Below are 13,721 nucleotides of genomic sequence, written 5' to 3' on the forward strand. Positions count from 1 at the left end.
AATCGTCCATTTTCTAAAATTTGTCATGTTTCTTCTAATCAAACATTCCTATAACTGAACTACTTCCACATCGGGAATGGCTTAAGGGAATTACTCAAAGAAAAAAAGCCACAGTTTCGCCGCAAGGGCGAAGCAATGAATGCGATAGCAAGAAAAGCGGCCCGTGATGGACGCGCTGCAACTACCGTGCGTCCATCACTACCCGGCAGCTACTAGACAGTTTTAATTTCACGTGCGTAGGGACTTCTCATACGCAAACGTGAAAAGTACACGTACGTTACGTGCACGACATCTGAACCGCTTTCAGCTACACGTACGCGACGCGCGGTGAGAGCTACCCCGTAGCTCCATCTGTTGAGAATCATGAACACTGCGGTAGCTTGTTCGAGCGCCCGCGCGAGTAGACAGCGCAAGGGCAAGGTTTTCCCTGCGCAAATATAAGAAGAAGTGAGAGAGCTGGCCGACGCCTTTAAGTGCGCCTGCGCGCTCCTAGCGCCATCTCGCTGGTAATGAAGAAACGCTTATAAGCGCCTCCGTCTCGGAGGACTGCAAACGGTAAAGGGTGTGTATATAACGCTCGCCGTTAGCTGCCTGAGGGAAGTACGCTTTATGGAGTAGTGCTTAGCGCACCGCGCTGCGAATTCAGAAGTCGCTGGTTCGATTCCGCGCTTCGGAAGCATTTTTCTGGTTTATTTTTCTTTGGGATATTGATGTATATATACATACTTATACGCAGCGTGACGGCGCCGACGGCGACGGCAAAAATGAGCCGAGACTGTCCATATGATTGCTATCGCAATAAAAGATAATAAAATAGATAGTCTTATCTATTATGGGTGAATGCCGCTATCGCCGTACATGAGCTCAGAAGAAGGAATAGTCGAAGTATGTTGTATTACTACTTTTATTGCTTTCTTACTGTTATAACTATGTTCACATTCATACAGACTTTGAGCGCTTTTTATTTCTAGAGTAGGCAGCCATTCACCAAACAATGTTGTAATTAGCCCAATATTTACTTTTCATAGCTTTGTTATTCAACTTTTCATGCGTGAAATGGCGAATGCGTCGCGACTTTGTATTTTATGATCTTTAGACAAATGGGCAAGAAACCACGCCGGCAGCTATTAGAAGATGGCGTCGAGAACTGTACAACACGTACGTGCAACACGTATTCACGTAGCACCTATCGCTAGTACAAAGAGATGAACAGCAAGAAACAAGTGAATGTAGAACTGAAAAAAGTGAACTGGAAAGTACCTGTATTTTCTGCATGACCTACGTTAGGGGAGCTTATCTCTATTGCACCGTAAAAAAAGAAAGAAACGAATAAAACTTTTTTCAAGACTTTAATAATTGGCTTGGGTCTACCAATATTGTGGGCTGCACGCTATGAGGTGGTCAGGATAGCACCTAGAAGCAGATCATGTAAACAGAAAAGTTCATCGATAAAGAGAGATCCAGCACTGTTGGTTTGATCGTCCACGCTATAGCAGTTTGCTTAGCGATGATTGTAGCGTTCAAAAAACAATATTTGAGCACGGCCATAGAACCATCATTACTTAAGTATTTCTAAATGCGGTGGATCTTTGCAAGCGTAGTTGATAAAACGCCGACAGTATTCCGTGTTAACAAGGTCTCGATGACAGCGATGTTGATATGCAAGAATGGCCTGCGTGACTCAGAAATAATAAAGGGGAATAACTGACAGCTTTGCTTGCGTTTGTACCACATTAAAATAACTTTCAGCATATTTGGATCTTCTTTTCTACATTTAGCGCTATTTTTACACTAACACCGTATTTTTTACTAATACCGAATGTACACAAGCCTTCACTGTGGTATGCGGCTAAAATACACTACATTTGACACTGACGTGTTCAATGCGCATGACGACGTGTCGCTGAGGAAACTTCGAAATGAGGCAGTAAAGTTGTGCAAAAGATATAATCTCGAAAGCCTAGCTCGATCGTTAGGAAATAGCAAAAAGTTGCAGTCAGCGCTGTGTGTGTGTTTGCGTGTTCCTTCTCCGTCCGCGTGCAGTCGCGCTGTAGAAACTAAACCGAAGCGAGGCTAGCAACTGAGATGGCGATGCGTACGGGTCTCGATTACGCTATCGCATTCTCCACTTGAAGGCGAAGCTCAAGCTTCCTCAAAGTATTGTTTTTTTTCCTTTTTCTGTGGTTCACGCAGCCCGTTCCTGAGCCAAAAAGAAAATTATCTCTGCCACTGCAAGCCAAAAACAGGACATAAAAACGCCAGGCCTCCGCCGAAAGCTGAAAAAGTGGCATTTCTAGAGCCCGTTGTAAGCTCTCTTGGGGCTACTGTTCAAGTACACTTGCAAAGTACCTACTACGCCATAAATTTTGTGAAGTTGGGTATCACCGATGACGATGATAACAACTTTATTGTTCCACCAGATAAGGAGGCCTCCCCGTCCACGGCACAGAGGCCTTGGTGACGGGGGGCCGGCACGTCCGACTGCGCCACCATTCGTCATTTTGCGGAGAAGCGAGGTACCCGCTACACATCTGTGAGGATTTATGCGCACTTTGTTGATGCGGCGGCTGATGACGAAGATTTATGGCTGAGCCCTCTATAATAGATGGGATGCTTTAAACCACCCACTCGTTGCGCAATTCGCATTGTGTGACGCCTGGTCGTTATTTCACTCTCCCACCACGCTATATAACATACGTTACCATGAGAAAGAGACAGAGAGGGAAATAACTTTATCGAGATCCTGAGGAAATGGATCATGGGAGGCTTAAGGGCTTCATTGGCAACTAATACAAGTACACTTGCGAGGTACGCTCACAACGTTATAAATGATCATATTTTTTGTGAAGTAGCGAAGCAGCCACTATGTCATTTTTCGTCATTCTGCGGAGAACTGTAGTGCTCGCTGTACATCTGTAAGGCATTATGTGAACGTTGTTGGTGCTGTGCCTGAGGACGATGAATTATGGCTGAGCATGATGGGTTGGAAGCATTTAACGACCCACTCTTTGCGCAATTCGCACTGTATGACGTCTGGTTGTTATTTTGTTTTCTACCAAGTTATATTACATTTGTTAATGTGGTTCCTTCCCAACATGGAGCCTATATACGGCTTTTTGCAAAGGTGTTTCAAGCACCGGCATGGCTCTATGGTTACTACAGGGAAAAAAACCGGCATGGCTCTGTGGTAGAACACTGGGCTGCCACGCAGAGGGCCAGGTTCGAACGCGGTTCCACTCGGGATATTTTTTCTTTAGTTTTTTTTTCGTGAGATAGCGGTTACAGACGCCACCCGCCGCCGTCGGCGGCGGCAGCGGCGGACATCTACGGCGCCAAAAACGGCTGTCGTTGTGATCTCATAAGAGCTTTCGCTGTAAAAAGCAAGGACGAAAAAAGCAGGTGGAGTTGGGTCCGTTTCCCATAACAGCCTGGGAAACGAAAGCTGCACCGACTGTTGACCTGCGCACATGCTCGTATTCTCGCTTATTTGGCCGCCACGCTCCGTCATACGGCGCTTATCTAGTGGGTGGTCGAAGCTTGCGCGTTCAGGTTGAAAAATTGGGATGGTGCTCGTATTACAAACACAAACACACACACACAAGAAACAAGTAACGGTAAACTTCTCAAAGGTGCACTAGAAGTTCTTGCAGTTTCTGTATTTACAGTCGTCATGGATGCTTATATCGAATGTGCAATAAAAGACAGAAAGAGAAGACATTTTTTGAAAATCATTAGCTGGCGCATGCGCAGAAATGTTGCGCGGTGTACAATATGAGATAGAGTTGCAAGATGCACAAAAGGTAAAAAATATAATGAAGGAAAGGAGCAGCACTTCATTTCTATAGTGAGCATTAGTGTAATTTGCTGAACGATGCTTCGCGAAGAATAAAGATATTTGAACACGTCCACAGAAACGTGATTATTCAAGCGCTTCAAAACGCGAATAATCCTTGCAAGCGTAGTTGACAAGAAGCTGACCTTTACGTGTTAACCAAGTATTGATGAATATTGTCCTATTAAATATAATAGATTAGCCTGCGTCATTTACGTAGACATAATAAATGGTCATGACAGACAGCTTTGCCTATACTCTACATGGTGCTACATGAACTTTGCCCTAATAATTGTTTGCATATTTGTAACTTTCTATTTCAGCGCTATCTGTTACACTTATAGAACAAATCTGCAAGATGTCCAGAAGCCTTCAGTGTGGTACGCGGCAAGAATTTTACTATATTTGATACTTTGACGAATGTAGACCTGTTAACTTTCAAGAACTGACAGGCACTTAATTACGGTCCTTTGATAACTCAAATCACTTCACTGAAGATAGATGTATCAGACACATTCTCATAACTACGCCAGAATGTGCTCAAAATAGATTGCGCTGTTAACGCAGCATTGTGATCGGAATAACTAGCATTATAATGTCGGCTGTGAAGACTGCATTCGTTCTCATGCTCGTCCTAACAGCCATGATAAGGTAAGTGATATCATCATTGCTCTCAATTCAATTATGTTGTCCGTATCCCAAGCAGGTACTCTCAATTGCTTAAATGCTTTTTTTGTGGTGATTTACAATCAGGTCATCCTCAAAAGAAAATTACTGTATTTATTTCCTAATAGGAGTGTATGCTTGCATATGTAAGTGTTTGCTTATCGATGTTATCAGGTATATACTTATGGAATTGATGGTTCATTAGGTTTTTGGAAATACCCAGGCGTCGACTGAATGCCTTTGTAGGGAAGAATGAGGTCCCCTTTTTGAGCCAGCACCACTGCAGCAGAAAGCGCAACCTGTGGCAAAACATTCGCTCGTGTATATGAAGCTTGTGAGAATAAGAATGAGAATTCCAGTGCGCATTTGCCGCGTTTCTACACTAGGATTTCACAGAATTAGCTTAATATATAAATACTATTATAGCGGTGAATTACCAGATTCGCATATTACTATATTAGTATATGGACATAAACGTAAATACTATCTTTATCCTACTCTTGATCAATCCGTCATAGAGACTACGGGCACCCTTGCTTAGGAAAGAACAAAATTACTAGTGCCAATGAATTGTGAAACTTTCTGGGCCTTCGCGAATTCGCAACAGCCAGTATTGGTTTTTACGTGAAAGAAGGCCAAGTACGTCGGACATTTAAATAATACAGCCGGGACTTGTTCAACTTAAACACACTTTCTTTCATCTTGTTCACTGTCATAGTTGGCCAAAAGACTTCAGAAATGCTCTGAATCCATTGCCGGGTTATCAAATCCTTCAATTTATAACAGAGTGCTTTCTTCACTGAGTCGCTAATTCACAACGTCCGTTGGGCCAATAAACCTAGAGCACATGTTTTCCACTACTCTGCAGGATAACCTCTAGTGCGGGAGGATTCTTCGCACCGATGTGTCTGTACAAGGTGAGCGGCGGTATATTTGGCATTGCAGTCATTCGCGATGCGGAATCTTATCTACTGTTACTGGCAGCACTCTACATGAGATATCGACATTTTTGATATCATTTCACGTTTACTAGATTTTTTTTATTATACTTACAATGTTATCACCGCCTTTAATTTGCAGAGCTTCGGAAGAGTCCGCCTATTGTTTCTTAGGCCGTGGAAAACAGGCTGTGCTACAAGTATCCGTATATATATCTCATGACTTTACCAAAGAGTCTTAAAATTTTGCTTATCTCCGTACTGAATACAAATGTGTTATGGCGTGATACTAGGTTTTGGGCATGCCAGATACCTTGATTTTCAATTTAGGATATTTAATTCAGTGCATAGTTAAAGTTCACACGACACTTAAAATGCTACAGAAGGAAAATACAGAGCAACAAGGTAAAGTACTAATGAATAATATAACAGTGCTTAATCCTCAAATCTGAGCTGCATGTTCCTTTTGTTGATGCCAATAAAGTGTACGGGAAATTGAAGAAGCAAATCGAGGCATATTTTATAACAACAAGAGTGTCACAAACACATGGGATGAGAAGCTATTGTCAATGTCATTGAAGCGAAAATTTACTTTCGAGTGAACCTGAAGGCAAGGGACCTTTCCCTTGAAGTAAAGTCAGTTGCTGACACATCATCTACTATATTGTAGGGCGGGCAAACAATTACAGACAGAAAAAGGTGTGCAAAAGTGTGCTTTCAATTGTTCCTGGCCAGCGTATCGTGGTTTTTGCCTGCACTTCAATGTGAAATAGAAATAACGCCTTTTTTATCGTCCGTTATTACTCTTCGTGGCCGAAGTAGGAATCTTATCCTCACCATATGTAATTCATCATGAAGGGCGTTTAAAATTCGTGTGATGAGGTGAGAGTATAAGATCTAAAGATGAAAAATGAACAAGCAGATTACGAAACACTCAAGCCCTCATTAATTTCGATGTAAAAATTCAATAGAAATGCCAGAAAAGCAGCACAAAAAGCGCTGTAAGTATACTGAGTATTACACAGCTATAGAGACGAATCCAAGGAAACTCGATGAAACAATAAATTAACAGTAAAAACAGCAATTCTCTTTGATAGAACACAAAACGTGACTGTTTGAAAAATGCTATAAAATAGAAAAATGGATACCATCAAAACGAATGAGACCTCAAAAAAATTCCTCTAAAGCTCACAGCGTGCCTTATTCATTCGCTGAAGACTACCCAAAGGCGAGAGCCATCATCTCTTTCTTCTCAGCTCATATATTGTTCCTCCCCGCCCCTCTCCGAAAGCTTTTGGCACCTAACGTGGTTTAGCCCTGCCTCCGGGATCGGCCAACCTTTGACCAAGCGATGATGTCATGTGATGACGGCGTGCTGTGACGTCACGCTATGCAACGTCATGATGACATCATAGTGGCGTCATGATGACATCACATATTCTTGTTATCTGCGACGTCGTGCCGATGTCATAGAGTGACGTCATTACATGACGATCTTATTGCATCATTTGTGTTGACGCCGCCGACACAGGACGCTGACGCCGCCGGAAGTCAATTTTCGCGTCTCATGAGACATCTAAGGCTTTCGGCTTAAAATAATATAGTAGGATCCTAGATGCAACACAAAGGCGAATATTCACTCTACTGAAAAACGTAAAATGAGAGAGGCATTGAGACAAGGCTAAAACTTGACTTAGGCATGCGGAAATTTGTTTTAAACAATAAATTATGACCAGAATGCTTCCCTATGCTAATTAAAAAGAAACGAAGTGACGAAACAATAAAATCACACATTTTGAACTCTATAACAATTTTTTCCTTGCATCCTTCTAGCCTTGCCGTGGACCGTTCGACCAGCCTTCATGCCGACCAAGATGCCGATGCGCCCGGGTGAACCACGGCATATTCTCGTGCATCCTATAGGCTTATGTTGACATTAGGGTAACAACAACCTACTACATCAAGGTGCAGGCTGAAAGGGTTGGAAAATGAATAAAGATCACTACGGGTCTTCAGAAAATGTTTATGTAAAATTGTCCTCAACCTCACTGGTCGAATGGCCAAGAGGTTAAACAAACAACTGGAACTATAGGCACTTACGTACCGATGTCGGGATATGAATATGAGGCACTCCGTAATGGGAATATCGCATTATTTTTCCCTACCTTGGTTCCTTAGGAGGCAACAAAAGCTCGTCGAAAGGTGGTTTTTCAAGTTCGCTCACATAACAAGGCGGTTTCCGTGGCTGGGATCTGATGCCGCAACATCTCCAAGTAGTAGCACAATGTTTTATCCACTTTGCAACGTCAGCGGGTGGCAATGACACTGAACTATGTCAAAATATTGCGAAATGAAATAACTGCTCATTTTGGCGAGAATTTAAGTCTTTCGAAACAAATGCACAATCGCGGTGAAAAGAAGTGCGAACAGCGGAAAGTGTGGCTTTCGGCATAGTCAGCGTTAGCCCTACAGCGTCGAGGAATGAAAGCGGCCCCTGTCTTCGTGCAACAAACGCCTCCTGTAATTGCACGAACTATAAAAAAGGAGTAGGCGCAAACTTGAAAAAAGTGCAAGATAACTGCCTACGGTTTCTACATTATACCCACCTTCTACAAACTTTTATCCATTGTGGAATAAAGGACAAAGAGAATACCTCTTTTTAGAAAATTCATTAGTTGGAGTATATGCACCAACATTCTGCGCCGCCCGCAGTAAGATGAAGATGGAAGACAAGCAAATCTGGCACGCGTTGATGTCCTGCCATTTTAATATTCAAAACCACGTCATTGAAGAATGAAAACATCACACGCTTTTGTAATACGAGCGCCGGAATATGCGCATCAGTACGTTGCGCTGTTACCGCGGCACTACGGACAGAGTAATCACTATTGCAATGCTGGCTGTGAAGACTGCACTCGTTCTAACGCTCGCACTGACAGCCATGGTAGAGTAAGTGACGTCTTTGCTTCCACTTCAACTTTGTGGCCCTTAGTTTTCCTCTACGTACTTTTAATTTCTTGTAATTCGTTTTTGCTTTGCGGTGACTTTGAATTCAGGCAACTCGTAAAATTTTTGGGGACGCTTGAGGTTCACATTTATGAGTGCCCGGTACGCGATAGCGTAATCATGCGTTCTGACTCAGTAGCGAAGTACCCACTACGTACCTGCAAGGCCTTTCGGGCACCTGCGTAGCGGTACGCTTTGTTGACGCTGGGACTCATGGTGATCCCGACGAATTATGGGTGGGCCCTTGGTAATGGTTGCGCAGCTTTTACACAACCCCTCTCTACGCGATTCACGGATTTGACGCATGCTGGGATACCGCGCGCCTGCCACGCAGCGCTACATCCGTTAATCATGACTCCTCTCTCGTAATGATGCCTGTATTGCTGAATGCCTACCTCGGCATGTTTGCGATGCAGTTTCAAGCACTGGCATTGCTCTGTGGTACTTAACTTCCATGTGGAATACCTGGGTTTGATTCTGGCACTACCCTTGGTTTTTATTCTTTGCATCTATCGGTGTTGGAGCGTTGCTTTTTGAGAGTGCTATTGTCATGATTTTGTAGTATCGTTACAGACTTCCCTTTCATTCTTTCCCACCCTTTTCCCTTTCCGAAGTACAGCGTAGACACTCAGAAATTTTTTGTGGTTAACCTCGCAGTCTTTACTTGACCTCCCCCCCCCCTTTCCCACCTCAGTCTTTCTCTTGCATGCACAGGGATTTTTCGCTCACGGACAACGCCGCAAATGCCATAGCCGTCACGGCATTTTCTACGACAGGGGCTCTATAACGCTATCGCGTTAAAACTAAGCCACTTTTTTGCTTTGTTTTTGTTGGAAATTACGCGTTATATATATATATACTTCCCTGTAGTTATTACAAGAAGCATATACTGCGTAGTTGTTATTCTTCCACATATCCATGACATCAAGGACAATTATAAAGTCGACAGTTCATCGTTTTTCTTTCTCGTTTTTTTTTATGGAAATATCCACGCGGCTGCCTTTTGTTCCAGCGCGACTCGTGTAGAACGCGCTAACAATGGCAAGACCTCAGATTGAGATCATCAGAATGAGACATTCAGAATGAGTGACAATCAGAATGAGAAATTCAGGGCGTGGTTGCCGCGTCTTGACATTAGCTTAAATAACAAAGACTAAAGTGGCTTAACAAAGTGCAATCTTTCTGTAGACCGACGACTGAATGAGTCACTGCATACTGTGTATATCATCCAGTGACTCAATAGCAGCGTGCAAGAAAGCGCAGCCCTTCGTGTAATGCAGCGCACTTTACAAGTCAGATTTTACTTAACTGCCATCAATATGCAGCAACACTAAAATACAGCTCCGTTATAGGGCACGCATAATTAACTTGTGCGTTTTCTCTCTCTTCCTTTTCTCTCAGTTTGTCGTACGTGTTCTCGTATAAGACGCGACGCTACTATAAAAAGACAAGACTTGCTTATTATTCGGCTACAAGAATCATACAGCAAATATTGACTAGCTCTCTTCGTGTGCGACCATTGTCTAATGCTGCTCGTTTAAATTTTATATTACAGGTTTACACTTTGCGATCAGGGAGCCTTTGTTAATTAACCAAATGTCAGATCTCGAGACGAGAGTGGACGTTATGTTCTCCATTTCTCTCGGTGCTGCCCGCTTTAGAATGCACAGCAGCACGTTTATTGCGTTAACACGCAATCATAAGAGATCGTTTGCAACCAGCAGTAACTAATTCGGGGCGTAATTATGCCTTTTATTAAGATGTTCCACATAAATCTTTTATCATTAAATACTGGAACGCGACTTCCAACCGTTTATGATGCCGCATGCTTCTTAGACATCTCGTTGTAAACGGCAAGTATGATTTCCCTTGCGATGTGCCCACTTTGTGGAGTTAGTGAGCCAACAGATGGTTTCAGCATCGTCCAGCCGCCCGCTAGCTTCAAAAAAGAAGCATGCTAGAGGTAGAGTTTTGAGTTACAAAAAAATGAATGTGATGTTTAGCTTTAAGATATTCTTACACCTAGAGCTTGTTCATTCGGTCAATGCCAGTGGGATGCTTTCTCCGCTATTACAAAATATATAGACGCTTCTAGGCAGTTTATAGGCAAAATTTTGGTACATGGTTCATTTCTTTATTGCTAGATTATGTTTTATTTCATATGCTTCTCGTTAGACCGAAATATGATCTGTATAATCCTCTACGACTCTTGGCCAGTCCCTCATAGGGACCTACTATGAGGCACCTTTGCGGAGAAAAGAAAAGAATGAATTACCATCGCGAATGAATCGTTAACCTTACAGAGTCTTGGTCAAAGAACTACAGTGAGTATTATATATGTCCGAGAAACAAGGTCAATATTGTATCTAAATGTCCCCTAAATCACTCCAAGTTCGAAGACGAAAGAGTGATTTCTTCCTCGCCTCATACGGCCCTTGCTACCAGTACTACCTCCTTCTGGTCACTTATTCATTGATGAAACGTGTGGACTATGTCAGCACTAAGCATTTGACCTCTCAGAATTTCGCGCTTTTATGCTACTCGCTGTTACCTATGCATGCGTGGTCGAAAACGCACAAAACAGAGTGAAATCAGTTGATCGAGCCAGACACCTCAGAGAGACATAAAGAAAGCGGGTACAACTGCACGGCTAAGCAGAGTAGGCGAGAACTTAACTGACATCCCTAGTATATGGACCAATGGAAAGCGTATTTCCTGATCACGTCACGTGAACAGACTGCTGGCGTTACGGAGTCACGCCCCAAAAACAAGAAACGCCAACAGAGAGTAACTCAATCGTTGTTTGTATTTCCTGTATTTTCCCAGGATATTTAGGGGTGCTTTAAAAATGTAAAACGACTCAACTTAACTATGTATTTTGAAAGCAGGATTTTTAGGCTCAGCATTTCTGAGAGGCATTCCTCCAATAATTCACTAACGTGTAATACTCGTGGGGCCAATAAACGTTCAAAACATGTTTCCTACTACCCTGCAGGGATATCTCAACTGCGGGAGGTCCGAGAATCCCAAGGTGTGCGTACATGGTATGTAGCAAAATATTTACCATGAGAGTAATTTTGCAGTGTGTAACCTTTTAGGTTCTGTCACTGGCAGTACTCTACATGAGCCAGGCCCGTAGCCAGGAACCTTTTTTCGAGGGTGGGGGGGGGGGGGGGGGGGCACTTGCTGAAGGCCTTCACTGTGAAAAAAAAAACGCATATTTTCATTATCTACATTCGGCAAAACACCCCCCCCCCCCTACATCAAAATTTAGGGGCCGGGCCCCTATGTATACCTTGACGTGACCGTCTACTTGGTCTGCATCTCCCGGACATCAGAGGCTCCATTTCTCGGTCGCCCTCGCAACCTTTTAAAACGCGCACGCGTGGGTTAGCAGTGAGCAAATACAATGCCGCGCTAGTATTTGAGTATCGCTACGTTATAGCATCAGATTCCTAAGACCGAAAAATACCTTGCCCAATTTTTCGAATTTTCTTGATTGAACGAAATGATTCGAGCATGGTCATCATCGTGAAATCGATTTCCAAATGTATAACGGCTAACATTCAAAACACCGAAATGCGTAAAAACGTGAAATTTTGTGAATGGTCAATATTGAGCTAAAACAAGCCTACAAAATGAATTATTAATGCAAAATTTGTACTTGAAGAAATTGATAAAAATTTGGCTGTTTCGCTGCGCTAATGAAGATAAGGTGAAGAAGTGATCAAACAATACAATCACACACTTAGGAATGGATCTTTATAATGCCATTTTTTCGCTGCATCTTTCTAGCCTTGCCGTGGACGAAGGGACCAGCTATCCTGCTGGCCTAGTTGCCGATGTGTCCGGACATCCCCGGTCGGCATATACACCTGCGTCCTACGTTAGCTTGATCTGTGGGTAACTACAAGCTACCTTATCGAGATCCCAACTTTATGGGTAGGAAAGCTAAAACAATAAATATCACTACGACTCTTCAGATAAAGTTGACGTGAATTTTTCTTCGGCTTGAACTGTTCAACGGCCAAGGGGTTGAACAAATAGGTAGAATTATGAGGATTTCCGTACCAGTGGCGCGATATGACTTCTAAATATGAGTGAGTGAACATATTTATTACAATAAATATTTTAAGTCCAACAAAACCCATTGAAGCCTTTTGTCTTTCGTATACAGGGCTATCCCTTTAGACAATACAGCTTGTTTTAAAAAGAATCCTATGACCGTCAGACTCCTGTCGTTTCCGCACGTGAACACTATGTCAAGGCGGAAAAACTTTGCCCGCTGCTAAATGGACATTGAATTGACTAATTATTAAAAACGAGTTAATTAACGTTTATTTATTGCATTGAGGGCAGGTAGTTCATTATATGAACAACTTGAAAGCGCCAAAAACAAGGACAGACGAAAAAGAGTGGGCACAACGAGTTGTTCCATGATGTCTTACCAACTCGACCAAGTTTCCATGCTTCTAAGCTGGAAAAATTGTAGGCCGTCGCAATTTATGGCATATCCATTCTTGAGAAATCACAAAAGTTGTACGTAATTGTTGTACGCCGCAAGGAGCAATGTTAATTCTCCGCACACAACTTTCTCGAATTGAGCCCTGCTTTGTCAGCCATACGTTCTGTCAGTATCCACGTTTCCATTGCTGATCCCATATTTTTAGGTGAACAAAATGGCAAATAGCCTTGTAACAAATGGACGTCTGGTATTTATTGTCAAATAACACACAGTTTGATGAACACGAATCACACAGTCAATGAAAGTGCACGAGCAGGAGGAAAATAATTCAAGCGTTATCATCGCACCGACCTAATGCTTCAACTGCATAGAAGCTGGACCAAGGGAGGACAGCCTGACACGTATATCATGATACTGTTATAAACTTTGTGGTCTTCAGGGATACTGACGGTTCGACCACATTTTAATAATAATCGCGTTTGTGACATCATTACTGTAGTGCGTGCTATCTCCAAGTCTCCTCGAATATGCGATTGTTTTTTTCGCTCCCTCTTGTAACAATCGAAGGCGACGTCTTTGGCCTTGGTCACCGCAATTGTCACGTTCTATAGCAGCTATGCACTTGAATTATTACAATGCGCCAGCGCATGTGTTCCGAGAAGCACATTCCATGTGACGTCTTCCACAAAGGTTCGCAGAAGGCAGCGCGAAAAAAACACGAGGCACGCGCACCAAGAAGTGCGAAAGTGTGGAAAGCTGTGCTTCCGTTGCTGCGGCACACCTGGCTGATCAAAGTACGCACGAGCGTAACCTC

At 42.9% G+C, this 13,721-nt stretch overlaps 2 long non-coding RNA genes across 2 annotated transcripts; both read left to right on the plus strand.

The window, feature by feature from the left end:
* Positions 1-4,348: 4,348 nt before the first annotated feature.
* LOC119372458 (uncharacterized) lies at positions 4,349-7,439 on the plus strand. The gene is made up of 3 exons (XR_005179537.2): positions 4,349-4,483; positions 5,367-5,415; positions 7,270-7,439. It is a non-coding gene; the product is annotated as an uncharacterized LOC119372458 (long non-coding RNA).
* A 757-nt stretch (positions 7,440-8,196) lies between these two features.
* On the plus strand, positions 8,197-12,430 carry LOC125760187 (uncharacterized). Its single transcript, XR_007417820.1, has 3 exons — positions 8,197-8,385; positions 11,438-11,486; positions 12,238-12,430. It is a non-coding gene; the product is annotated as an uncharacterized LOC125760187 (long non-coding RNA).
* Positions 12,431-13,721: the final 1,291 nt, after the last annotated feature.

The sequence above is a fragment of the Rhipicephalus sanguineus genome, chromosome 10 (assembly GCF_013339695.2).
Source record: "Rhipicephalus sanguineus isolate Rsan-2018 chromosome 10, BIME_Rsan_1.4, whole genome shotgun sequence".
In the NCBI taxonomy this organism is placed as follows: domain Eukaryota; kingdom Metazoa; phylum Arthropoda; class Arachnida; order Ixodida; family Ixodidae; genus Rhipicephalus; species Rhipicephalus sanguineus.